Source organism: Astatotilapia calliptera, chromosome 16, assembly GCF_964374335.1.
Source record: "Astatotilapia calliptera chromosome 16, fAstCal68.1, whole genome shotgun sequence".
In the NCBI taxonomy this organism is placed as follows: domain Eukaryota; kingdom Metazoa; phylum Chordata; class Actinopteri; order Cichliformes; family Cichlidae; genus Astatotilapia; species Astatotilapia calliptera.
In genome coordinates, this window is record NC_137437.1 from 28,445,194 (window position 1) to 28,473,125 (window position 27,932).

Sequence of the window (27,932 nt, forward strand, 5' to 3'; positions counted from 1 at the left end):
TTATCCAGTCGGCTCCTATTAGGTATGAGACTGAAAAACAGCTCAGAGGGAGACAAACCGCATTCCTGTGGGGCCTCGCCTCTCTTAAGCACTCTGAAAACTCATCTTTTTAGCCTCTCTCTCCCTCCAGTCCCAGTTCCATAATGCCACATCAATACCACAGTAGGGAAGAGGCTCCACGCTAATGTAAACACACAGGTCAACCTCGCTTTGCTCTCCACGGCCGACGCCGGAGAAGAAAATGGTGCACAAAGAAGGGATGAGAAAGGTGAGACGTGTCATCTCGATTAGATTTAATAAAGGAGATGGAGAAAAAAAATGGAGAGAGCAAAGCAAAGGCAGTTTAAAGAGGATTGCTGTGCAGATGTCACTAAAATGGAATCATGGGCATAAGTCAGGCATTAAAAATGGCCACCAAGTGAATGGCTGCTGTATGTTGGGTCCTGAGAGCGCCGGAGAGGACCAGCGGGTAGCCTGGTGTGCCTCTCGGACCTTAATCCTCCACAGTCTGAGTGGGGAAGGCAGGAGGAATTGAATTTTTCACAGTTGTTACTGTGGCGGTGGGAACCTGCTGCTGCTCTTTCTGCGAGTCATAAAGTATTCAGTCAGTGCTCCTTTGCTGGTTGACACTTTGTTTTTGCTCTCCCCTCCCCATGCTCTCAAAGACTTACCATTTTTTCACTGGCCACAGCAAAACCTAACTCTCCTGCTGCGAGACACTAACCCCTTTCAAATGGACGGTACAGTAACGTTCGACCAACGAAACGAAAGAGATACTGGTGAATCAGTGAAACTTTAGATGACTTGGTTGTATTTTTGTCAGGGTCATTCTGTTAATAGTAAATCAACGCTTTCAATATTATCCCCTCAGAATCAGCTGATGTTTTTGTTATAATAGCTTTATTATAAATAATGAACCTTCATGCAATGTGGAGTTTCAAAGGTACAAGCCCTCAAAGTACATAAGGATGTTTGTTTTTTGTGTAGGCTCATCACAGTTTGCAGCAGTATAAACAACCAAGCAATACATGCATGGGCATGTACTACTCAAAGTAATGTGTTAAAACATCAGTAACATCACTGTAGAACAGAAAATTGGTGTTTTTGTCAGTGGATTCCACTGGCTTTAACAAGACAAACACAACAGCTCTGGTAATATGTCGGAAAATCCACTAAATATAGCCTACGAAAAATCAAGCTAACACTTGTTCATTCTCCCATCATCTGTTGCTTTATGTGCATCAGTGCAGCTGAACTCAGCTGGCTTTCAGTTAGCTGTTTACATCTGTTTGTTTCTCTCCTACTAGCTGTACACACTTATGGGATTTTAATGCAGTCAAATTCACAATAAATGTGTTCTCATAGATCTTTTTTTCTCCCTTTGTTGCCAGACAACAGAATGGCAATGAAATATTGACTTTAATGCAGACCATTAGCTACAGGCTCACAGGAAAAGTAAGATGCCATAGAGTGTCTTATTCAGAGGAGTCCATCAACGTCAGCTAAACGTGTTGCACTGCTCATCCACTGGCTGCTTCTCTCTCTCTCACTTACAAACTTCTCTGTGAAAGGCATAGTACTAACGAACAAGGGATGATCAGTGTGGCACACAGGCGGACGAAGTGGGAACATCACAATCTCCGCCACCCACCTCACAGCTACACAATCCATAAATCGAATGCTGCCTTCCAGATTAAGTCGGAAGTCTGAATTTTCATCTGGGACAAAAACAAACAAAAACGTCTCAACTCAGATTTCCCACTTGGAAAGTTGAAGCAACCCCATGAGCCCAAAGTTAACAATCCAAGATGGCGGCAGTGAATGTAAACACTAGTAAAACTATAACAGTTTTAATCTGTCCTGCCACTGTGGAGTATTTGTGACTCTTTAAATCAGGGATTGGCAACCCTGGGAAGGGCTAACTGATGGCACGACCATAGCTGGACTGGCCATACCGAGCATTTGCTCGATGGCCGATGGTGATTTTTCGTTTTTATGGGCCGATGATTTCTTTTTCTTTTGTAACAGTATAAACAATGAAAGGTGGTTGATTGGCCAGATGCTGGCAGATGTGTAAAAATAACTCAGTTGTTTGGTGGTGGCTGTGGTGGAGCTTCCACAGAGGCCAGCAGGTGAATGAGGGAAAGGGGAGGCAGGAGGAGGAGAGACCCGAGGCGGCCGCCTGAACTTTAAGTAAGAAATGATGACCTGCAATCTATCTGGATCAGATATAAACGTTTAGGTGTAGTTTTGTTGTGCTAACTTTTTACAGTCAGTTACAATAACTCGTACTGCGTACTAGCTAGCATGATGGAGTTGCTATACAGCTGGGTGGGTGCTATGATGTTACTGATAGTGAATTTTATTTTATTCATAAGGTTAGTTAGTAGAGTTGCCAACCGTCCCGTAAAAAACTGAGTCTAGCAAAGTTTTACCAGGGGGGCCAGGTAGTGCATTAACAGGGAAAGGGGTGCACAAAGAAATACTTCTCTTTCTTATTCTCATTTAAAATGTCTGGCTGTTATTAAATAATTATCTGAATCTTACAGCCAAAGTTTTTATCTGATGTAAAATGTATAGAAATCATACATATACCAACAAGACTGTGTACATCACTGTCACAACAGCATCTGTTTTCATTCAAAGGCTTTATGGCTTTTCCTATAATACCTGGTGGGCCGGTGTTCTGACAAACCATCCTACTTTGGCAAAACGTCCTACCGTAAGTAGTTTATGCACATTTCTGCTGTCACAGAGTAATTCCAGCACAAATTAAGTAGGTATGACGGTTTGCCACTTAACTTTGCCCATCAGAGTATGCCTGTAGCTCATAATTATAAAGGCAGGACGGTTTGCCACTTCATTTTACCCGTTAAAGTATGCTTGTAGGTAATTTTCACAAAGGTAGCATGGTTTGGCATGTCATCTTACCCGTCAGAGTGTGTTTCTAGCTCTTATTAACAAAGGTAGGATGATTTGGCACTTAATTTTAGCCATTAAAGTATGCTTCTAGCTCATATTCACAAAGGTAGGATGGTTCGCCACTGAATGTTAGCTGTGAAAATATACTTCTAGCTCAGATTAACAAAGGTAGGACGATTTGCCACTAAATTTTAGCTGTTAAAGTATACTTGTAGGTCACATTCACAAAGGTAGGATGGTTTGGCACTTAATTTTACCCGTCAGAGTATTTTTCTGGCTAATATTCACAAAGGTAGTACGGTTCGCCACTTACTTTCTTGTTGTGCGCATGCGCAGAAACAACGAGTAGGATGGTTTGTCAGGTAGGATGGATTCCCAGAACACCGGTCTCTAATCAAAATGCCTGGGCCAATTTTTTGTCCCAGTCCAGCCCTGGGCACAACACGCAGTGAATTAATCTGAGAAGGTGCATGAAAAAAATAAATGGCCAGGTCAGCGGTGCACATCGCAAATTAGCTTGCATAGACACATTAGTTGTGCCGCTTCTTAATGACGGTATCTTATCTAACAACCCCAACTACCAGATTCAACTTGTAATTGGCTAAAAATAACTTAGCCTACCGGTGAGAGGGACGTTGCTAGCTGGCAGTTTTTTCAAGCGATGTTGAAATTTCCACATTCCAACACTTCAAATGCTTCAGGAGCTGTTCCGCTCAGCGCTGCATCAGCTCCACGGAAATACACGGATACATCCGTACTCGAGACAGAATTCACTATGTGTTTTCGGGACATTCAGGTGTATGGACCAGTGTTTTATTTTCTGATCAAACCAGAAAGCTTTAATGAGCAGCTGGATTTGTCTCGCATTAACTGGCTGGACACAGAGGACATTGAAATGCAGTTGATTGAACTGAAAAGCCCGACTCTGTGGGGGTCAAAGTTTGCAGCACTACACACACAGCTGGAATCCACAGCTTTGCGTGTTCATGGAGCTTGCATTTTCACCTGCTGGACATCACTACCTGACAAGTTTAACTGTCTTCAGAACATTGCAGAGGCCTTATTGAAAGTATTTGGCTCTACATATCTGTGTGAGCAGATTTCCTCTCACACAAAGAGTGTCCTCAGGTAGCCGTCTGAATGCTGGACACTCGGAGACCTGTGTCTTTGAGCGGGAGACCAGAGATCAAATTAACATGTGTATCTCTGTATTAACAAACATGGCATATTGGCCCAGCTTATTTTTCTTATCACTGTTGTGAGGAGACCATAAATAGCATTTGCATTTTCTGTTGTGCATTTCATTTGCTGTTATGGCGTTGTTGTTATGGATAAAAAGTGTATTTTTTGTTTCAAAATAGCTGATAACTATTCGCTGATAGCTGCCAACATCTGTGAACAAATATAATTCTATAATGTTTTTCTATATAGTGTGTAACTGTTAATATAGAGCGTTATTAAATTTATTGCTAATGCAATTATATGGCACATTGACTTCTGAGGAAATTTTAGATGGCACTCATCATCAGAAAGGTTCCTTACCCCTGCTTTAGATAAACCATACTCAAAGCATTTAGCACTCTATCAATAAATGTGCTGCAGCTGTGTTTTTAGGCACAGAAGAAGCACTGTGCTTGGTTTTAGTCACATTCTGCTTCCTGTCAATCACCCATGAGACAAAACAAAGGACACTGTGAGAGAACGTAAACTTTACATCCAGGTCTATGATCTGTTTCTCTTTCACACAATCATTCACCATGATCTGCATGAACCATGGAGGAAACCAAAGCATAGAGGACATTCATAACTGAACTGAGTTTTTAATGGAGGTTATTTACTGTTTTATTTGTCCCCTGAGTCAAATTTAGAGGCCAAGTGACTAATTACCACTGCAATCAAACACACTGTGAAAGCCATTTTTCCCCCATGTCCGGTGTGTTTTGAAGTATGTGGAGCATCCCTTGGGAGTTATTAGACTTACAGAGCAGACAGAAACAAAAAGAAGGGGTGTTCCTCCTCATCCTCACCCGCTGGCCTTGGTGTCTAGACATCATGTTGGGGGCTAATTGAAGAGATCAAACAGATTTAACACTTTGCTAATACACATCAAAGACCTACTAGGCCACATTTGGCATGGACAGGATAGAGAGAAATTTAATTGGGAACCCAAAGTGGCCAAGCAAAGACTAAAGAACTGACAGTTCGTCGTTTGTTTGTGTTTTTGTCTGCACGCTGATTCCTGAGTAGCGATGAAGCGGGTATTGAAACAGTCTTTATGCCAGTGTATTTGAATGTATGTGTGTGTGTTTATGTGTTGGTGGCTGCACCCTGAGGCTTTAATGCCAATCAGGATGTCCAGACAGCCTGAACTCCATCATCATCATCATCATCATCATCATCAGCCTTCACTGCTCCTGCAATCAACGGGCAAATCAGAGGATGCAAAAGGAGCAATAACCAATCAATGTAGCGCATGTCAGTGTGTGCGTGAGCAGCCAGCTAAACTCCTGTTTTCAGTGGGAGGTGAAATTTAACATAATCAGATATTTGAATGTTCTTAGCTCCGTTTGTGAAATGAAATGGAAACAGTGATGCTATATTTTTATCAAACACCTAATAAAAGGTGAACATATGGAAATTCGGTTCTAAAAAGTGAAGCTGAAAAAGAAATGTCTTGAACCTACATTCTTTCTAATGACCCGCAAGCATTGTATAGAAGTCTTTAAGACAATGTCCCTCAGCTCCTTCCCTCGTGACCTCAGTTGCTAGTTTCAGGTCTAATTGAATGAGCTCATTCAACAGGAAACTGTTTACTAAGTGTTTATTTTGTGAATTACAGTATATATTGGAATCACAAATTTCTGAGTGTGCAATTTCTGGTCGTTACTTTAATCCAACAAAAATGATAAAAGAAGTTATAAAGATATAAAAAAACAAGAAGAATGGCTCCTGCCACTGAGAGATGTGCCAATATATGTGGGTGTAGCTTCTAGCTGTCTGCTCACCACTCATTTAAATCACTGAACTTGACCTCTCGACTGTGATTTCCTGCATTTCCAGCCAGGACGAGACCTCGGGTCAGCCCCAGCACACACTGGCTTGGAAACACCTTGGCATTCTTCTGGAAGCGCTCGAGGAGATGGATAGTGATGTTTATGCATCTCTGCTTGGTCTGCTGCCCTCACAACCTGAACTTGAATAAATGGTAGAAAATTGATGGATGTATGGTTGTATGCCCAAATGTCTAAGGAGCTTGGAAAGAAAAGCGTCTGGACTTCTTTAAGTTGCTTGAAGACGTTTCACCTCTCACCCGAGAAGCTTCTTCAGTTCTAAGGTCAAAAGGTGGAGAGTCCCAGATTTAAACCCAGTGGGAGTTTCCCCCCCAAAGAGGGACAAAGGACCCCCTGATGATCCTCAACCTAATCACATGAGCCAAGGTGTGAAAGCGGGTGTGGGTCACAATCAGCCAGGGTTTTGGGTGAGCTCATTGTGAAACCTGGCCCCACCCTATCATGTGAAACCCCAAATATAACACATTTCCTTCCAGCATAGTTACTGTTTCTTACGATCTGGACCAGAAGACAAAAAAAAAAACAACAAAAAACATAAAAACTAATAAGTATAATACTATTAAAGTTTTTTAAGTAGTAAAACATGCATGTATTACATCATTCCAATTCCTTCTCTTACTGCACTCTGCCTGTTTGCTCATGTGTCTGTCACCAGTCTTTAAATGATCCAATTACCAATCATTGAAACATTTCCACTATTAGGACCACGGTCAGACAGCTCTTCCCCCTTGTGCTCACACTCCCTCCACCTCCAATCTACTTCTCCACATCTGCTAAGAAAGAAAATGGACCAGACAAGGCCCACCGCCCTGGATAAATAAGCAGCACACTTGGCTCGGCTTGGGGGCAAACCGGCACTCTGCATTCAGTGATGTAACTGATTGTTCCTTTTCCCCGCTGATTAAAAGGAGGTTAAAATACACAAGGGCTATTACATACTACCGGAAAAATAACCCTAATCCCTGGAAAATAATCAGAGAAAGGATTTTGATTTTTGATTGAGTCCCATGCAAAAAGGGACAAATTTGAGAGGCTCTGCATTTTTAGGTGTTGAAAAAAGTGTTTCTGAGGCAGTGAAACTTGGAGAAAACACTTAATAATTTATTGGATGATAGCCCTATTTATATGGAAATATGTATGGACGAAGTGAGCTTTAATTAAGAGTCCAGTAAGGGCCATCGTCTATGTAACTCATCCAGAGAAAATTAATGAAATCATCAACTGCAAACTGCAAATGTGAACAGTGGCGGTCGACGGTAACCAGTTCACAGCTTACACATTGAAATCTGAGGTTTGGGCTTCTTAAACAGAAACCTTGATAGTGACTGTAAAGCAGAAGAGTGATTAAATTTTCATGATGAATACATCAGCTCAGAACATTCCAGGGCTTCTTCCCAGAATACCAAATAGAGTAAAAAGAAGCAGTGATAAAGGTTATATATAATTGGAATCCCTCAGATAAATGTACACATGTTAACATGAACATTAATGCAAGCTGGCTTGACTTTTAGCCTAGACTGTTGTGTGGTTGGACCATCAAGGCATCAACTCCAATGGACACCTTTGGTAATACTGGTAGGGGGCAAAACACTTACTGGAATGGCCAAACAACTCTAAAATGAATACATTTTATTGTGAGTTGTTTTGCATCTGGGGCTTGTGTTTCCAAGGTTCTCTGTGCAGAACCAGTTCTCCAGCTTACCTAGAGAATGGAGCTTTCAGGCATGTGGTTTTAACCAGAATTATGCCTGATGCGATTAAACATCAATCGAGTTAAAGTTTTCTAAGTAGAAGCATACAGCTTTATGAGTGAATACTACTGGAAAACAAATGAAGTGTGCTTTGCAGTATTGCAGGATGCATATAAATGTAACTTTGTTCATCAGTTTTATAGAAAAACAATGGCAAGTTTTACATTTCTCTCTATTCATTTAAAAGGAGATAGGACCCAGCTGAAACAATCCACAAGAGATAAAAACTATTTAACCGATGGTGAAAAAGGCAGAAGGTGTAATAATAATTTTTCTGCAAAAAAAATCTCCTTACTCTCTTTCAATTTTTGGTTTTAAGTGGCACCAACAAAAAGTTGTTTGTCCTGTCTGGGACGAAAAAAAAAACATCAACAGAGACAGAGACACACAAAAGAAATATTGTGTTCATGTCCAGCTCACAGCCAGTGCCAGTGTCTCCTTTCATCTTCCCCACAGTGCGATGAAGAGTGGAAGAGATGAGAAGGAGCGAGAGATGAAAAGAGCTGCACCAAAAAAGCACTAAGTGGTATTCTTTCTCTGAGTTCGTCTGTTTGACGGGGGAAGGGGGGGAGGGGGGGGGAAAGCTGTTTTATACTTCTGTTGCTTGACCCCTTCTACACTACCAAAGAAGAAAAAGAAGTCCAAAACTTAATGCTAGGCCACAGACTGTACATTAAAGATGAACATGGCTTCCATGTACAGCAGGGGGCGTCTCCTCTGGTTGTAAAAAGACCTGTTTGGAGACAAAGTTGGAGAGGCTAGTCTGAGATTGTCCAATATAGTCACTATCCCTTCTTTCAATATATGTCCAAACAAATGATTCTGAATATGGAACTGCCAGGAAGGAGGAAACCCACAGAGGAGAATCATGGATGTAATGGAGGATATGTCACAGTCTGGCAGACTATGTATTTGTGAAGAGTGGACCCAAAATGCAGACACGTAGGAACTTGGACCAAAGCTTGAGTATTAACAAAAAGCGAGCCATTTAATATGGCTGGTAACAAAAGGTACAACCAAAGGGCAAGGCAAACTGAAGTAAAACTAACATTAACCTAAACTGGGAGAAATAAACAAACAACAAGAAAAACCTAGACGTGAAACTTGGAAACATGGTGTGGACAACAGACGACCTGACAACGACACACTGAAAACAGAGGACTTAAATACACAGGAGGTGATTAGGGGAAGTGGGAACACAAGGAGGAACACCTGACTGACATGAGCCTAATGACAGGACAAGGGAAGTGAAACTACATACAATGAACAAAGAACACACGACTCCTTCAAAATAAAACAGGAAACATGAGACAGACATGACAATACAAACTTGATAACATAAGATGCAGCATGAAACACATAAAGGGCAAAATGAGACTAAAACACAGGGGTAGAAGACACAAGGGGAATCTAAATAAACAAATGAGCTTAGATAACCTAATGAACTAAAAAATAAACCATAAACATCAAAATAAACTAAAAGTCAAAACGCTGGGTCAACAGACCCAGGAACGTGACAGGATATGTAGAGGGTTGGTGTGACAGAAGAGGCTGTTAGCGATGGGGTGAAATGGAGACACATAATCTGCTATTGCAACCCTTAAAGGGAGCAGCCAAAAGAAGAGCCATGTTTTGCTCATGGGTTCATGGTGTCTATACTGCATTAGTTTAGGGCCAAGCATACTCAATTTTTTTTTCTTTTTACCTTTGCAACAGTAACCACAACTTTCAGACTGCTGCAGGAGGATTATTTCCTGTCTGTAGTATAATTTTGAGACTTTTTAGGCTATGTTATGTTGTAATCAAGAAGACAGGAAAAAGGAGAAAAGTGAAAGTTTATTTAACATGGGGTAAAAAGAAAAAGGAAAACAACCCTGACCATGGATAAGTTGCTGATGATCTTGTGGATGTTCCAAGTGACATTAAGAAAGCCTTCAATCTTACTTGCATTAAGCAGGAAGAAGTTTGATCTACACACCTTTTAATTCCTACACATCCATGGTTTCCCATCTAAACTTTTATCTCTGTGCCATAATGTTTCCTTGAATTTGGATGCCTCCACCATCAGCTTGTGAAATGCTCATAATGACTTTGCAGTGCTAAAGCAAATTAGGTGAAGCTATTAGTATCACTAGTGAGTGCTGTGTGTGGCTATCTGCATTCTGCCACCTACTGAGTCTTCCTGCTTTTAGCTTTGAGTGACACTGACAGTGATTTCAGCTGGACTCAGTACAGATAGTCCATCTGTGCTGAGTCTAATAAACCTACTTTGGAAGCCGAAGGCAGCCTCATGACACACTGCTTGTGTGTGTGTGGATATTTAATGTGTGTGCTCCAGACTTATGTGACCTGTTTCTCAATCTGTTCATGATTTGTGTGTGTGTGTGTGTGTGTGTGTGTGTGTGTGTGTGTGTGTGTGTGTGTGAGAGAGAGAGAGAGAGAGAGAGTGTTCCTCCATCTTTTTCTGGGTGCACACACTCTACTGTACATGTTGGTGAATACACAAACCAGCTCTGGGGACAAACCAGCATGTCTGGCTAACAAGCTCTGTCCTCGGCCAGAGCTTCTGTCTTGAGCTTTCCTCACAGGCCCTTCTTATTGGATGATCATGCTGGATAACAGAGGCATCATATGGTCAGGCCCCATCCTCCAGCCTCAAAAATCAGGCTACAGTAAAAGACACAATGAATGCACCTTTAAAGCTAGGTACTAGAGATTCTCCAAGATGTGTTAATGAAACGGAAAAAGCTTGTTTACCTGCTGTTTCCACACAACACACAAACTGAAAGATCCAGCGGTAGCTTGTCCGGTATGCTGATCTTCTATCAATTTCATGTCAAAACGCAGAAGTGAATCTACTATGAACAGAAATAGCAAAAGAGGTGCTGGCCTCACAGCTTGACAAGCTCAAGCCATTGTTTAACCATTTGTTTTAACTGATGTCTATTTTTAGATTTCACTGGGCAAGCAGTACTTCTCTTGCTTGCCCAGATGAAACACCACTGCAACCACTCATTTGCTATATTCGAGTACTGCCGAACAGTGCTGGTTAGTATAGTGTCATCTGCCTTAATTTCCATCTCACTTGCTGCGATTTTTCTATTACAGCCAGAGAGGCGCTGCCAGATAGCTCTGTAACCTTCTATCACTGAGTTTATTGGTTCTATTTGTCCCCACTTTTCATTAGACATCAAGGAAAAGGGACATCCAATCAGAAAAAGGCTTACAATTCAGTGATGAAAACCAAAAAAGTCCTAAAAGTCCTAAACAGCATATACATGTTTGTACTCAGATTTAGTGGTATAAACATACACTGGTATACATGTAAAAAATGAGATATTCATATTGTTAAAACAATCCCAGCAACAGCACAGTGTTTTCAGTTTTCTCTTAGAACAACCACAGCTAGTCACTATCTACGTCCTGTTAGCCTATTTTTAGATAAAGTCTTAGTCTGGCCAGTAAGACCAGAAATAGGAAAGTACAAAATTGTTACTCTAGAGGTCCAAGCCTGCTGTTGTAATCTTAACAGAATGTCTTCATTTGTTTTTTATATCTGAAGTTCTAGGGATTAAGATCTCAGCGGGGACCTCTTTTTCCTTGTTGTTGGCTGAACAATGCATTCAAATAAAATAAACATTTACTTTGACAGGCTGCATATTTGTATCCTTGTTGTTCCCAGCAAAGGGACAACTGCAGCACGTGGAATGGTACCACCGCAGTGATAAATAATTGTACCCCTAAAGGTACACTACAGTACTTTTTATATAGTATAGCCTGTTATTGCCTAGATCTTATCATGACTTATCCGGGTCCAACACCTAAGGAAAGAATGTTATTGTGTCATCTGTCTCCCTCACAGTCTCTTTGTCTCGCTCATATTTTACATGTAATCATAAAAAATGTTGTGTCTTTCCACCCATCATCCACTTCACAAACACATCATCCATCGCCACCTGCCTGTGCAATCATCTGCAACCTCTGAGAGTAATTGATGTTCGGCTGCGGTTGCCCTGGGGACATCTAAGCACTATATATAAACATATACTGCTTTACAAAACACAGTAAACAGCACTTCATTTGCATGCTTATCGCTGAAGCTGCACCTCGTGGCTTGACCCAGGTAATAAAGCTGTTTCTGATGTATTCATAAGTCAATGAGCCACAGGATCTGAAATGCAGCATGAAGAAATCAGAGGGAGGAGGTGGAAGACATGAGAGTGGATGGGAAGCCAATGGCATGTTTTCTGTAAATGATAAAGGTTCATGAAGTTCACATATAAAAGAAAAAGATTCTTCACCCTTGAGAGACTGTGGCAAGTTCATAAATGACCTTGTATGTCCTTTCCTAATCACTTTAACTTGATTTCAGTGGAAAATATCACAAGGTGAAGGACAGCTGAAGGAGACTCAGGAATTCAGGAAATTGCGGATGCAGGAAAACAAAATAACAAAGCTGGCTGAAATAGTAATGCTAAAATGAAATGGTCATAATAAGTTATGTTGAAACTGTGAAGGCCACTCATACTGATCCCTTCACTCAGCAACTCATAAGACAAATTAATTCACTATAATCCTGGCTATACTTTAGTGCCAACTAGTCTGATGGACTAATTAATCCAAATTTGAAATTTCTAACATTATTGAAGCAGTTGGGATCCTTTTGACAGAGAACGGAACAAAAAGTAGCCAACATTCAAAGATGCTGGCTGGTAATTAAATAGTTACATGGCAAAAATGACTAAATGTTTCTTGCTAATGTAAAATATTTTTTAAAAACGCATTATATTTAATTGTCATTTGTGATCAGTGAAGCACTGTTAAGTAGCTATTAACTAAACGTGTCAGATTAGCCTGGGAAAAAGAGTAGAAAGCAATTCTTCATGTGGAAGTTATTGGAGTTTGAGCATCAAGTAGCATCAAACTAAACAACAGCTGAAACTTTCATACAGCAGAGAGAAAGCTGGGAAACAAAGCAGGTGCAATAACTACAGTCTAATTAGAGTAGGGCTCATGAGGGGCATACAGGTATACACACGGCCTTGTTATTTTCTGAGCATATTTAAATATTTTTTTTTAATTTCTTTTACTCGCTGTCTGTGGACCCACTGTGCAAACACAAAGGGAAACATCCTTGCAGGCAGCAGGAGATCAGTGTGATTTGAACACTTTACTAAATGTGCCAGAGGGAAAGAAACAGACATTAAACAGAAAGCGTTCAGGGAGGGGGTCTCACAGTGACTCCACATCGCTCCCTTAGATTCACTGACAGTTGTTTCATTTGCTAGGAATTACAATTTCTATTAAATGTGAGGATGCTTGTTTAAACATGCAATTGTAAAATATTTTACTTCTGTGTGATATGATGATAATAACGATGCCTCGTATCTGAATGAGATCCAGCAGAGACAAAACAATAGGCGCTAATGTCAGTTAGCTACAGAGCTCTTTAACCCTTACACAACTGCCCTATTTAACAACTAAAATGATCACCTGGGGCATTTATACAGAAATACCGTCGTAATGGTTCTGCTTGTGGTTTTCCCTTTATGTGTGACAAATATTCTGAAATGTTCTAATGGCATTAATTATGGTTTTCAATCATTTTGTTGCACAAAAAGAGTTAAAAGGTGTTCTGTTACCTCTCCCAAAACAAATTTTCTTTGTTTCAGTAAAACAATTTTAAAAATGAGGGAATGTATTATGTGTCACTGTATGCTGGGGTCATTTAAACACAAAAGTCTAAATGACACTTACAAATTATCCACAGAAGTTTTTTCATCCCTTGTTACCTTGTTTTGTGATATTTCATATCACTTAAGAAATTACGATCAAACGAAAGCCTAAAATGTAACCCTGCCATCCCAAAAAACAAAACAAACCCCCCCCCCCCAAAACAAAACAAAAAAACCTCCCAAAAAAACAAAAACAAAAAAACCCAAACCAAGACATATTTTACATAACGTTCCATGATCCTCACTGCACCAATGGACCACTTCCTGTAATAAAATAGAAAACCTGCAGAAATATATTAATGTCCTTGTTGAGTTACAGTGAAGCCTGAAGCATAGAAAATGTACTCCTGTCATTAATCCACACTCTTTTTAGTTAAAACTTGGTTATTGGAGGTTATGCGAGCTTTCTTCTGATTGGCTGCTCCTGGCAAACAAAAGATTCAAACAGTAGGTGGGCTTTAATGCAGCCTGAGGTTTTGACTCACACAGGCCTCCACCGATGGGATAGGAAATAAGCAAAAAGCACGACAGATCCACTTTAACTTATCAAATATAGTTAAAGAGAACTATTAGAATGTATTCTTTACTATATTTTGAGGCAAATCTATCACAAGTTAAGCATAATTTAATCATCTGTCTTATATATATATTTATATATATATATATAGTGCTAGGACCCGCTGGCCATTGGTTTTGCCAGCATTTATACTGTATCTGTGTGTGTGCCTGCATCACTCTGCAATTATACAGTCAAAACAATAATTGGCTGCCAGAGATCTGACTCCATCCCAGGCCATTTAGACTAGCCCTACCTTATTTCATGCTTCCTTCGAGTTGATCCTTTCTCTTCCAGTTGTTCAGAAAAATACTGGGAGTGAACACATTTGTTGGAAATGAATAGGTGGAAACTATAATACTGAACAAGCGAATCACACTTCTTGTGAAGGTGCACATCAAGTTAGAGTGTAGGGATTCAGAGGGGTTTACAGTTCCAACACTTCAACAGGGAAGATTTAACTCAAAAGTATACCTTCTGCATGTGTTGTGAGAGATGATCATGATCTCAGGTCACTGAGTTAGTTTGTTATTTGTTATTTATGCTCATCGCCGTGCCAAAAAAAATTAGGTTTGAGTTAATTCCTTTCAAAACAAGACTGAAGGGAGGTGTAGAGAGAGAGGTGTACAAATTTGTATTTTTGTAGAATATCTGTAATTAACACAAAATGTAATGATTAAATGGTAAATGGCCTGCATTTGTATAGCGCTTTTCTAGTCCATAGGACCCCAAAGCGCTTTACACTACATTCAGTCATTCACCCATTCACACACACATTCACACACTGGCGATAGCAAGCTACATTGTAGCCACAGCTGCCCTGGGGCGCACTGACAGAGGCGAGGCTGCCGGACACAGGCGCCACCGGGCCCTCTGACGTATATAAATACGTATATATTTAACGTTAGGTGGATTGCAGGTAACCTAATTCCAAATACAGATGAACTCAGGCTGACAAACCAATCTGACTATAAGCTTTCAAGGTATGCAAAGGATAGGTGCACAACCAAAAACCTTAATGAATTTTCAGTGGTGCAACCATTTTTCAGACATTAATATGCATTTTTGTGCTCTGGAAGATGTGAAGAGAGCTTTCAGTCTGTAGATTGTGGCAGAGTCATGCTTGGATTCTGAGAGGTGCTTCTGCTCATTCCTGAGTAGTGTCTTGTTTCCCCTGATGGTCAGTCCGCTGTTATGTGAAAGCATGTCTGGGGGGATGCTTGCAATATGTACTGCTCATCTCCTCTACAACTGTATACCACTTTCCATATTTTTGACCTTGTGGTATGATATTGCTAACTTGTACACAGATAAACATACAAACACAGACTTTTTGTTTGCCCTGGTAACAGCAGAAGCATTACAAAAATGATACAATTAAAAAAATGTAAAAACGAAAAACCACCAACAACAGAACAACCTGCACATGCACACACCCCCTTACTTGCTGTCTTAAACACACACTGCTGGGATTGCAGTATCCTGCTAATTGGCCAAGGAGCTCAGGAGTTCAAATGTACATCTAACACATTGAGACTCGCTCAGCTCCTCTGTTTTATCTCCCTCCATTCGCTGTAATCCAAGAAAAAAAGCTGGTAAAAAATGAAACAAACACAACTAAGATCTAGCTCTGCAAGAAAAATAAAAGCTTTCATGAAAGAAAACACACACACACACACACACACACACGAGTGCAGATGGGGAAAAGAATCAAAAAGCAGTTTCATTCAGTCTGCCTCCATGCTGGAACAAAATAACAAATACATGAGGGATACAAATGGGATGAAAGGCTCTGTGGCGAATGGTAACCAAGGGGGCCTTCTCTCAATTTGGCAGAATAGAACAAACGCACATATGAGGTGAACCATATTGAGTTGTATAAAGTAAAGGTCAGGATCAGCAGCGTGCAGGCAGGAGAAAGCCCAACTTCAACCTGCTTTTCATCTTGTTATGCATCAATTTTTATTTGGCAAACATTCCCCCATGACAGCTGACCTTATCTCAGCACCCTGAAATATGGCCATCACGGGGCTTGATCGAAAGCAAGTTCATTTTATGAGCGGCACTGTAATATGTTGAGTTAATTCCCAACTAAATGTCAGGTGAAACGCTGGTTGAGGGTTTTCCTACACATTCTGCTGGTGCTCTAAACAACACGTTCCACCCGACGAGCCTGAATCCATGCCGCTGATTTTAATAAGACTCTCCGCCCTTTCTTGTCTCACACCAATTGTTAGGCTGATTTGTTACTTGTGAAATGCCATTTACTTCTTAAGCTCATTTGTTAAGGCAAGCAGAACAAGCCTAATTTAAATGTTACATAAACACAAACACCTGCCAATATTGCAGTGTAAGTTTGTAGAAGTGATGAGACATCCTCCAGTGAAACTTACTTGAAGGTTTCATATAATAAGCTTATATATATAAAAAAAAACAAAAAACCACCCAGCACGCCCCTGCGGGCGGTTTTATCCTTCAAGCTCGGGTCCTCTACCAGAGGCCTGGGAGCTTGAGGGTCCTGCGCAGTATCTTAGCTGTTCCCAGGACTGCGCTCTTCTGGACAGAGATCTCCGATGCTGTTCCCGGGATCTGCTGGAGCCACTCGCCTAGCTTGGGAGTCACCGCACCTAGTGCTCCGATTACCACGGGGACCACCATTACCTTCACCCTCCACATCCTCTCGAGCTCTTCTCTGAGCCCTTGGTATTTCTCCAGCTTCTCGTGTTCCTTCTTCCTGATATTGCTGTCATTTGGAACCGCTACATCGATCACTACGGCCGTCTTCTTCTGTTTGTCTACCACCACTATGTCCGGTTGGTTAGCCACCACCATTTTGTCCGTCTGTATCTGGAAGTCCCACAGGATCTTAGCTCGGTCATTCTCCACCACCCTTGGGGGCATCTCCCATTTTGACCTCGGGACTTCCAGGTTATACTCGGCACAGATGTTCCTGTACACTATGCCGGCCACTTGGTTATGGCGTTCCATGTATGCCTTGCCTGCTAGCATCTTGCACCCTGCTGTTATGTGCTGGATTGTCTCTGGGGCATCTTTACACAGCCTGCACCTGGGGTCTTGCCTGGTGTGATAGACCCCAGCCTCTATGGATCTTGTACTCAGAGCTTGTTCTTGTGCTGCCATGATTAGTGCCTCTGTGCTGTCTTTCAGTCCAGCTTTGTCCAGCCACTGGTAGGATTTCTGGATATCAGCCACCTCCTCTATCTGCCGGTGGTACATACCGTGCAGGGGCCTGTCCTTCCATGATGGTTCCTCGTCTCCCTCCTCTTTCTTGGGTTTCTGCTGCCTGAGGTATTCACTGAGCACTCGGTCAGTTGGGGCCATCTTCCCAATGTATTCTTGGATGTTCGTTGTCTCATCCTGGACTGTGGTGCTGACACTCACCAGTCCCCGGCCCCCTTCCTTCCGCTTAGCGTACAGCCTCAGGGTGCTGGACTTGGGGTGAAACCCTCCATGCATGGTAAGGAGCTTTCTTGTCTTTATGTCAGTGGCTTCTATCTCCTCATTTGGCCAGCCTATTACCCCAGCAGGGTACCTGATCACGGGCAGGGCGTACGTGTTGATGGCCCGGATCTTGTTCTTACCATTCAGCTGACTCCTCAGGACTTGCCTGACCCTCTGCAGGTACTTGGTGGTTGCAGCCTTTCTAGCGGCCTCTTCATGGTTCCCATTTGCCTGCGGGATCCCCAGGTACTTGTAACTGTCCTCTATGTCTGCAATGTTGCCTTCTGGTAGTTCAATCCCCTCAGTTCTGACTACCTTCCCTCTCTTTGATACCATCCGACTACACTTCTCCAGTCCGAACGACATTCCAATGTCATTGCTGTATAGCCTGGTAGTGTGGATCAGTGAATCGATGTCTCGTTCACTCTTGGCATACAGCTTGATGTCATCCATGTACAGGAGGTGGCTGACAACTGCTCCGTTCCGTAGTCGGTATCCGTAGCCAGTCTTGTTAATGATCTCACTGAGGGGGTTCAGGCCTATGCAGAACAGCAGTGGGGACAGAGCATCTCCTTGGTAGATCCCGCACTTGATGGTGACTTGTGCTATGGGCTTGGAGTTGGCCTCTAGTGTTTTACGCCACATCCCCATTGAGTTCCTGATGAAGGCTCTTAGGGTCCCATTGATCTTGTACAATTCTAGGCATTCCAGTATCCAGCTGTGGGGCATTGAGTCATAGGCCTTCTTGTAATCAATCCAGGCAGTGCACAGGTTGGTCAGTCTGGTCTTGCAGTCTCGGCTGATTGTTCTGTCTACCAGTAGCTGGTGTTTTGCGCCTCTGGTATTCTTGCCAATTCCTTTCTGTGTCCCACTCATGTATTGACCTATGTGCCTGTTCATCTTAGCCGATATGATGCCTGACAGGAGCTTCCATGTAGTACTGAGGCAGGTTATTGGTCGGTAGTTGGAGGGGACCGGTCCCTTCTTGGGGTCCTTGTGGATCAGGACCGTCCGGCCTTCGGTTAGCTATATACAGTGGGGCAAAAAAGTATTTAGTCAGCCACCGATTGTGCAAGTTCCCCCACTTAAAATGATGACAGAGGTCAGTAATTTGCACCAGAGGTACACTTCAACTGTGAGAGACAGAATGTGAAAAAAAAATCCATGAATCCACATGGTAGGATTTGTAAAGAATTTATTCGTAAATTAGGGTGGAAAATAAGTATTTGGTCACCTCAAACAAGGAAAATCTCTGGCTCTCACAGACCTGTAACGTCTTCTGTAAGAAGCTTTTCTGTCCCCCACTCGTTACCTGTATGAATGGCACCTGTTTGAACTCATCATCTGTATAAAAGACACCTGTCCACAGCCTCAAACAGTCAGACTCCAAACTCCGCCATGGCCAAGACCAAAGAGCTTTCGAAGGACACCAGGAAAAGTATTGTAGACCTGCACCAGACTGGGAAGAGTGAATCTACAATAGGCAAGCAGCTTGGTGTGAAAAAATCAACTGTGGGAGCAATCATCAGAAAATGGAAGACATACAAGACCACTGATAATCTCCCTCGATCTGGGGCTCCAAGCAAGATCTCATCCCGTGGGGTCAAAATGATCATGAGAACGGTGAGCAAAGATCCCAGAACCACACGGGGGGACCTGGTGAATGACCTGCAGAGAGAGTCATGTGGTCAGATGAAACCAAAGTAGAACTTTTTGGTATAAACTCAACTCGTCGTGTTTGGAGGAAGGAGAATATTGAGTTGCATCCCAAGAACACCATACCTACTGTGAAGCATGGGGGTGGAAACATCATGCTATGGGGCTGTTATTCTGCCAAGGGGACAGGACGACTGATCCGTGTTAAGGACAGAATGAATGGGGCCATGTATCGTGAGATTTTGAGCCAAAACCTCCTTCCATCAGTGAGAACTTTGAAGATGAAACGAGGCTGGGTCTTCCAACATGACAATGATCCAAAACACACCGCCCGGGCAACAAAGGAGTGGCTCCGTAAGAAGCATTTGAAAGTCCTGGAGTGGCCTAGCCAGTCTCCAGACCTCAACCCCATAGAAAATCTGTGGCGGGAGTTGAAAGTCCGTGTTGCTCGGCAACAGCCCCAAAACATCACTGCTCTCGAGAAGATCTGCATGGAGGAATGGGCCAAAATACCAGCTACTGTGTGTGCAAACCTGGTAAAGACCTATAGTAAACGTTTGACCTCTGTTATTGCCAACAAAGGTTATGTTACAAAGTATTGAGTTGTATTTTTGTTATTGACCAAATACTTATTTTCCACCCTGATTTACGAATAAATTCTTTACAAATCCTACCATGTGGATTCATGGATTTTTTTTTCACATTCTGTCTCTCACAGTTGAAGTGTACCTCTGGTGCAAATTACTGACCTCTGTCATCATTTTAGGTGGGGGAACTTGCACAATCGGTGGCTGACTAAATACTTTTTTGCCCCACTGTATATATATATATATATATATATATATATATTATTTGTACTTCCTGTTTTGCTGGTGAAATATATTTTTCGCCAGCAAAACTTTTCAGGATTCTATTATCAGTTTGTCAGCCTATGCCATATAATATGGCTTTGTAGAAGTTTGATAATCACATCACTGGGCCCCTCACACCTTCTGGACTCTGGAGTTATGCTTTAGCTGCCCATTCTAAAGATTTGTGGAAACTACTCGTCAGGATTTAGGTACTGAAACCTCCTTGGTTAGGTCTATGAAAAAAAAATAATTGTTTGGTTCCCCTTGCATGATGAAAAATAAGATGTGCCCAGTGCATTTACATGTCCACATGTGACGAGCTTGGAGTGACAGACCTGTCAGGCACTAATGCAGAATGTGTTTGTATCCACGAGACACCAGCTGCCTCGACAGTATTTGATGCCCTGAGAATGAGAACAGTGTGGATTAGTTGCTGAGCATGTTTGAATGCAGTTTTGATTTACTGTGGTGTCATTTTCCACCCTTCTGTTCTCGCTGCTAATCTCTAACTCTCTTCATCAGTAAAAAGGACCTTTTTTCATCATCCACTGTGAAACGCTGGTAATTCTGAGCCCACCCTGAGAGTTTGGCCTTGTTTCCCCTCCTGAGAAGTAATTTAGAGATGCTAAAGTTCCTCAGAGGCCACCACTACACAGCCTTTGTTTGACAGGGCCTTTGCTGATTGGAGTCTTAATGTAGCTGATCGCGTGTGCCTCAATGAACAAAGGCTGATGTATTGATCTTGTGATGTGGTCACTTTTGGTGTGGCTGATCTGGCTTTGGATACAACTGCTCAAGTTTCCACAAAGTATTTTTGAGCTGTGTGCACTGCCCCCTTAGAAACCTTCAGCATAGCCAAGATCTGCTGCTGAGAAAATCCTTCTTTGCTCAGAGTGACTCTTTCATTTAGTTCTGATGTTTTGCACTATCACAGCTCTGCTGAGGCAGCAGGGACATTCCACATAGAGCCAGGCAGGACCCCGAATACACACCGTACCTATATCTTTCATAGACCTGTTGGTTACAACTTGAACGTTTCCGTTCATTTTGGGAAATGTGACCTGCTAGTGATTACAGTCAAACCATGAAGACAGAACAAAGTAACATTAATATACAATGACTCAAAATATATCTGGTGCTCTTAGTGAAAGCAGAAATGTATGACTGCAAAGTGCTGAAATTCCTGTTGCACTGTCTCAACACACTAACTGGGGTCTCAAAGAATAAACTAGAAATCAACACTATCAGAACCAATAATCACACCAAAACCTTCATACATTTTCTGCCATTTATGCAGGTCTTTATAGTCGTCGCCTGTGTAGAACACCCAAATGGAAAATCCTTTATCAAAAAAAACCTACAATGCCCCAATCTGAAACATAACATCTTGTGGTTTTTGAAAAAGAATTTGTTTTGGGTAGCAGTCCAAGCAGATATGCAGTTGACCTCCTCCTCAGTCACCTCCTCCAGCTCAAATATGGGGATAGTGGAAATATAATCTCTACGGCACCCACACATCTCACCTAGAATGTGCCACAACCACCTCTACTTGCCAGTTTTTACATGAACATCTGCCAATGACTACTGCAAAAGAATGCTACAAATATTTCTAGGGCTGATGGGACCTCTTTCAATGAAATCTGTCACAATCTGCTGGAAATGCAGAGTGAATCTTAACTTATCTGAAACTCTTTATTATAAGACTGTTAGCAGAAATCCAAAAGGTGAACAAAAGTCCAAAAGGGGAACACTGGAAACAACAGGGACAGACACACACCAGGAAGAAGAACCATTAGAGGAACAGAAACAGACACTCTGACAATGGACGAGTGAAAACAGTGAGACAGAATATGAGAGAAAGCACAAGACACATTAACAGTTAAAGTAATGCAGGAAGTGAGATAACTGAGAAAAAAAACAGACACATGAACGAACATAACATCTTACAATGAGGGAGGAATTAAAGTCTAATGCCACTAAGAACTGACAGCTACAGGAAAAATACTAAGAATACACAAAACAGTTATAACCATGAAATAAACCACAAATCAGAGCAGAATATTGAAGTAAAGACTTCTAAGTTAAGAAACACGAGATCAAATGATTCGGTACCACGACAGAAATCATCTTTTTTTCCCTGTCTTGCTCTGAATAAAGACTAATATAAGAGGAATGCATTGAATTAGACATCAATTCACACTCTTTAAAAGCTGTTTAGTAAAATTTCTTCTCCGTAGCCAACGAGTGGCGCCATTAATTTGTCGACTACTGGGTTCTGATAAGTTGATACAGATGTTGTTAGCTACTTCAACCTTGGCACTGGATTTGTGGAATTTTAAAGAACAATCATCACAATGTTTATGCAGTGTGTTGATATTAATCAGTCAATGTGTGATATCAATCCTAGCTTGAGTTTCAAAACTCGAGTATCCATCGTGCTCCTTTGTAAAGGCTGGGAATCATCTCTGCAAGCTGGGACTGCAGAGGAAGGCGATGAGGAAATCCAAGCCTGAGAGGCATTCTGTGGAATCAGACAGTTAAATGCTTGTAAAGAGCAGAGCGAACACACACATTGAACCTCTTCCCCCTGGTGTTATCTTTGGAGCCCATCACGTGTTCAGCCCCCACCATGAGAATAAAGTGGAATCTTGGCATTTGTTCATTTTAAACAGAGCAGGGTAAGCATGTGTAATCGATGCTCAGCAAACAATACATGGGATCGGCAGCACAGCGGCCTGGGACAGCGCGAGGATGGTTTCCAGATGAGAGACATTTGCTTTTATCATCTTCTGTTGTTAGCAAATTTGCCACATCTTTGATGGTTCGGGGAGGGTGGGGCTTTGCTGTCCAATATCTGGAGCAACTTAACAAGCAGCTCCACTTGACTGGAGATCTAAGCTGAGACAGATGCGCCCAGATGTGTTCCGGTCTGAGCAGGTAACTCTTCGTTTGATGGCAGGGGGCTCTTTGAAGCTTCAATGGTGATTGTGATTTATATTTCTATTTTCTTTGGCCAGTAATTTAAACAGTAGTTTAAATGAAAAACCTCTTGACATCAACCAGGTTACTGGAAATCTATCGAGGGTTAGGGTTCAGTTCATGTCCACCCATTTTTATGCAGTTTTTGCCTCTGTGGAAAATATTTTAGTCACAATGAATATATGAGAGCTATAAAAGGCATAATCTCACAGTTTCTGAAATAAAACTGAACCCTAACCACACAACTAACCCTAATAATTCTGTCTAGATGGGTCAACTGTATCATGGTGGATGTTAAAAGCTTAACTCCATATGGATCTATGTGCCCATTAAAGCTGGTTTTATTATGTTTATCAAAGCAGATAATTGAATAATGACACTAGACCATTTGACCTCCATCACCTGGAGAATTGGGACCCACTCACATCCTCTGTGCACTTCCTGAGTGGGGATCTGTTTTCGAACCCTGTGTTAATTAGAGCTGAAGTGCGAGGAAAGGGGAGGAAGTAGCTCTCTGTGTGAGAAATCTTTATTCATGGGGGCTTAGCTGTGACTGGCATGGCCTCAAGACATCCCAGCCTCTCTGTTCGGGAAGCCCTGCCAGATGTTATTGATATTCACAAATAGTTCGAATTTGCATCTTGATGGAAAGATCCAGAAGGGAGGAGACCGGGTGGGCGGGTTGAGTTGTGTTGAATAAACACAATTAGTCTGTGGGTTGAGGTCTGTGTGCTGCATGTGTGTCTTTTGAAGAGACAGTTCATTTTATTTGATTTACTTTCCATGTATTTGCAGGGAAATGGTGAATTTCAACTGGCTTAATATCCACCCTCTACTCTGGGTTGATTAGGATGCAGGGAGCAAGGGTTGATGGGAAACCAGGATGAAGAAGGGGGATTGTGTGGGGCTGAATTGTGCATTACAAATGTCTGCCACGTCCCACGCCTCGCTTCAATACTCACATTTGCTTTCTCTTAGGCCCCGTTTGTTTTTGTTGTTTCTATTGGTCGGGCGGAAAATCCGCAGTGTACGCAGCTGTGGACTGTGGTTATACGGATGACAAATAATGATCCACTGAACTGTACACAGAGGTTTTTCAGTAGGGCCATCGTCTCTATGTAAGTGATGAGAGGAAATAAAAGGGAGCACACAGGATGTCTAAAAAGCTCCCAGATAGTCGAGGGGCAATAATCCAAATTAATCAGTGATGGTCTGACAAGCGGCTCAGTCCAAATCAGTGGCCTGAAAATAAAAGAACTCACCTTCAAACAGAAGAGGAGTTTTTTTTGTGTATTTTATGTTCGCGCATGAGATATTTCGCAGGACAATCACCAGGTTTACATCTTTTTGTGACGTTTAGTCACACGAAGGGTTCATCTTGAGGGCAGGCCATCAGGAAGAGACACAGTTTGGTGTTTTGGGTTTATTAATAGGTTGAGAGCTAGGTACAAGAAGGATATCAGGTGGCCTTTTAATTGCTCCTCAGGTAGCGGAGGCAGGGAGTGGATGAAAACTGGCAGATGGATAGTTTGACTTCACTTATCGAGGTCTAGTGATCCAGAGCACCTTGAGGACCCTTCTGGCCAACAATAGAAACCCCTCCTAGCAAAATAGAATTTGGTAATAAGATTGCTAAGGGACCATGAATAAGAAAACATTTCTTTGAGTCTACACCTTCACACAGAGGTGCCCCCTTGACCTGCATACCAACTCTTCAAAACATGCCCCCACCTTCCTCAGAGACGCCCGCCTTTCCTGGGCTCAGAAACCCAAAGCAGCTGGTCGTCCATCTGGGACTCATCAGTTGCCCTGGAGAGCAAAAACAGTCCCTGCCGTGGCGGAGCGGGCATCCGTTCTACATTATCACCACTGCCTCCTTTTTCCACTGCCATGCTAGCACCCAAAATTCCCCACCACAAACCGCCTGCTGCCTCAAAGCCACAGCAAAGACCCCTGTCATGCTCCATCGTTCAAAAGGCTGTGACTGCAGATATTCTTGTTTAAGTCTCAGACGCTAAAGCAGGCGAGAATGTTAGAGGTAATGAACACAGACATCGTCATAAGGAGGGAACTGTAGACAAAACATGAGTCTGTATGAGCTATTAATGACAGAGATCAGATGGCGACTCAAAGAGCGAGAAGAGAACAAGAGAGTTTCCACCCATAGTTAAAGCATAGTTAACCAGCAATTCAGCAAATCAAAATCAAGTGAATATTAAGCATTGGGCTCAAGAAAAATAAATGCCAAATATTCCAGTTGGGTGGCATCGAAACAGGCCCAGAACACATCTTATCGACAAATAACCCACCACCATTTTACAAAGGATGCTAAAGACACACTGTTACACGGCTGTTTCTACACTGATTAATAGATAAAGTCCACTCTTTGCTATGGTTTTTCATATCTCACTCTGACATGGTCATGGGGACAGAAACTGACCCAAACAATCCATGGTTGTTCATTTTGACCTTACAGCTGTGGAGTTGTTAGCAGCAGGAGTCATGAAATACAGACAATCAAAGATTTAAGAGGAGCTTATTTGTAGCTTGACTACAAAGAGTCCATTTTTTCTTAGATTCGACTTCAAACTTTTCTTCCTGATAAAGCTTATAGTTAGGGCTGGTTCAGGTGACCCTTAGGCATCTCTTAGTTAGGATGCTACAAGCTCAGGCTGCTGCTGACAGAGTTTTCTCATATGTTCTCTATCCTGTCATTTGTGTTTTGTCCTCATCTCTTTATGCTCAGCTTTTCTCTCTTCTCTTTCAGCCCCACCCAAAACTGGTCACAGCAGTTGCCCATCCCCGAGCCTGGTTCTGTTGTTAGAGGTCTCTTCCTTCCCACTGTCACCAAGTGCTCCTTTTAGGTGAGCATCTGATTGTTGGGGATTTTTTTTTTTTTTTTTTTTGACGTTGACGCTATATAGAGAAAACTGAGCTTCCAACATGAGCTGTTAGTAACCATATATTAAAAAAATAAGCTCTAAAATGGTTTAGTATGATTTGGATTGCATGAACTACCTGTAGACCAGATTTGTGCAGCTTGAGACTTTTTAAAGCATTTTAACGCAATTATTCGACAAGCAGTACAGACCATCCAAGAAGACCGTGCTTCCGTTTATGTGAGTATAATTCAAATATTTCATTATTCTGTCACTTCTAACTAATAAGAAATACACCCATACAGTTAATCAACTTGTTGGAAATCCCCTCTGATTGAAATAAGAACAACAACAACCAAAAGGCTGATGTTGAGGCTTCTAAATGTCCAGGGTGGCAAATTATAGCACATAAAGTATTTAAAAGTAGTAACGACAACATGCATTAATATTACTTGCCCGATACAGGTAAGTAGTAGTATTCGCCGAAACTCTTCCTGCTCTTGCTACCGCTTGGCCCTGATTCCAGCAGTACATCGGTGTAAAGCACAAGCAACACACTGATAGAAAGCTGAGAATACTTCATAGACATGTGTGGTTTGTGTTTTCACACCAGCAACATTCACGGGTCTTGGAGCAGCAGCATGCCCAGGTCTGTCCATGGCTTCACCATCAGCATCAGGGCCTCAACTTAATCAACAAGAGAAAATAAACTGCCGGCAGGGATCTGTCATTTTCCAGCAGAAAGAACTCAGAAAAATAAAAGACAGGACAGAGGGGAAAAAACAGACTGGAACTGAGCAAATGTCTGTAATTTGTAAAGAACCAAAAAAAAAGAAAAAGAAATTCACTCTCAAATTGCATCTTTAAGCTCCAACCGGACTGATTAAACAAGAAGGCGCACTGTTATTTGCTGGAATCTCAGACTCAGTGAACACGGCCTTTCATTGAGTAAACAACTTTTAATCAAAACACACGAGTCTGAGGACTGTATGGAGGTTTTGAGGCCAGGCTTGGCGGAGTTCACCTCATTGCAGACCAGGAATGCATTTTCCCTCCTTATTTTCTTGGTTCTACATGACTTCCTTTGATATACACCCCATCTGGATGTTGAGGAGAAATACTCAAACACAAACTCCACTCCTACACATGCCCACAGTTAGAAATGTTCCAACTCTCCCATACTCAGAGAAAAAGTAAGCTCTGCTAATTGCTATTGATTGGGGCTCAACAGCATCCAGGACTGGAAGTAAAAACATGGAGAAATGTCCAGTTTCTTTAGTCTTTGACCTCTCAAATGCTTGAAAAATGTTTTCTCTGATGAAGAGTAGTGAGCAAATAGTGCATGAGGAAGTTTAATTTTCACCATCGTAAATCACGCAGCCACTGGAGGATATGAATAAAACTCTGTAAGAGCCCCATTCATGATTTTCTTTTTTTTTTTTTTTTTGGTTTGAGCCACGTATGGACTTTCTGGACCTGATCAGACTCCAGCGTGCTCACGTTGCGTGACATCAGGATTAATGTGGATGTATGACACTGCAGATAGGAAGAAAGCATTAACTGCACTGGGTATGATATCGTACAGCCCCCTGCACACACAGTGATTACAGCTGTCTGACCTCTAGTGCTGCAAATGAGAGTGTAAGACAGGAATCAGACTGAGGAACAAATAAGTTATAAAGAGGGAGAAAAACTGTGTGTGTGTGTTTTCGATGTGGACATTTCTGCGTGGGCATGTGAGTTACTGTGAACCTCCCAGCATTGTTACAGTCTCTTACCAGGGGACTAAGCGTGGGTGTCATCCATGTTTTCCTGGAAAGACAGCCGCGGCGGGGTCGGCACAAATGGACGGTCTGTTGTTAGAGATAAGGTCCTGGTGAAATCACAGGCTGGCGACGAGACAAGACAAGACATCCGAGGGGACTGGGCCATGCTGAGGCAGGCCCTGGACTTTAATTTCTTTCATGTCTGCCCTGCACACACAGACTCACACTGACACAAATACACAAGTGTGGCTTTGTGAGGCCGGCCCCTGACCTAGAGCAATCACCTCAAACCCAGCTATGATGT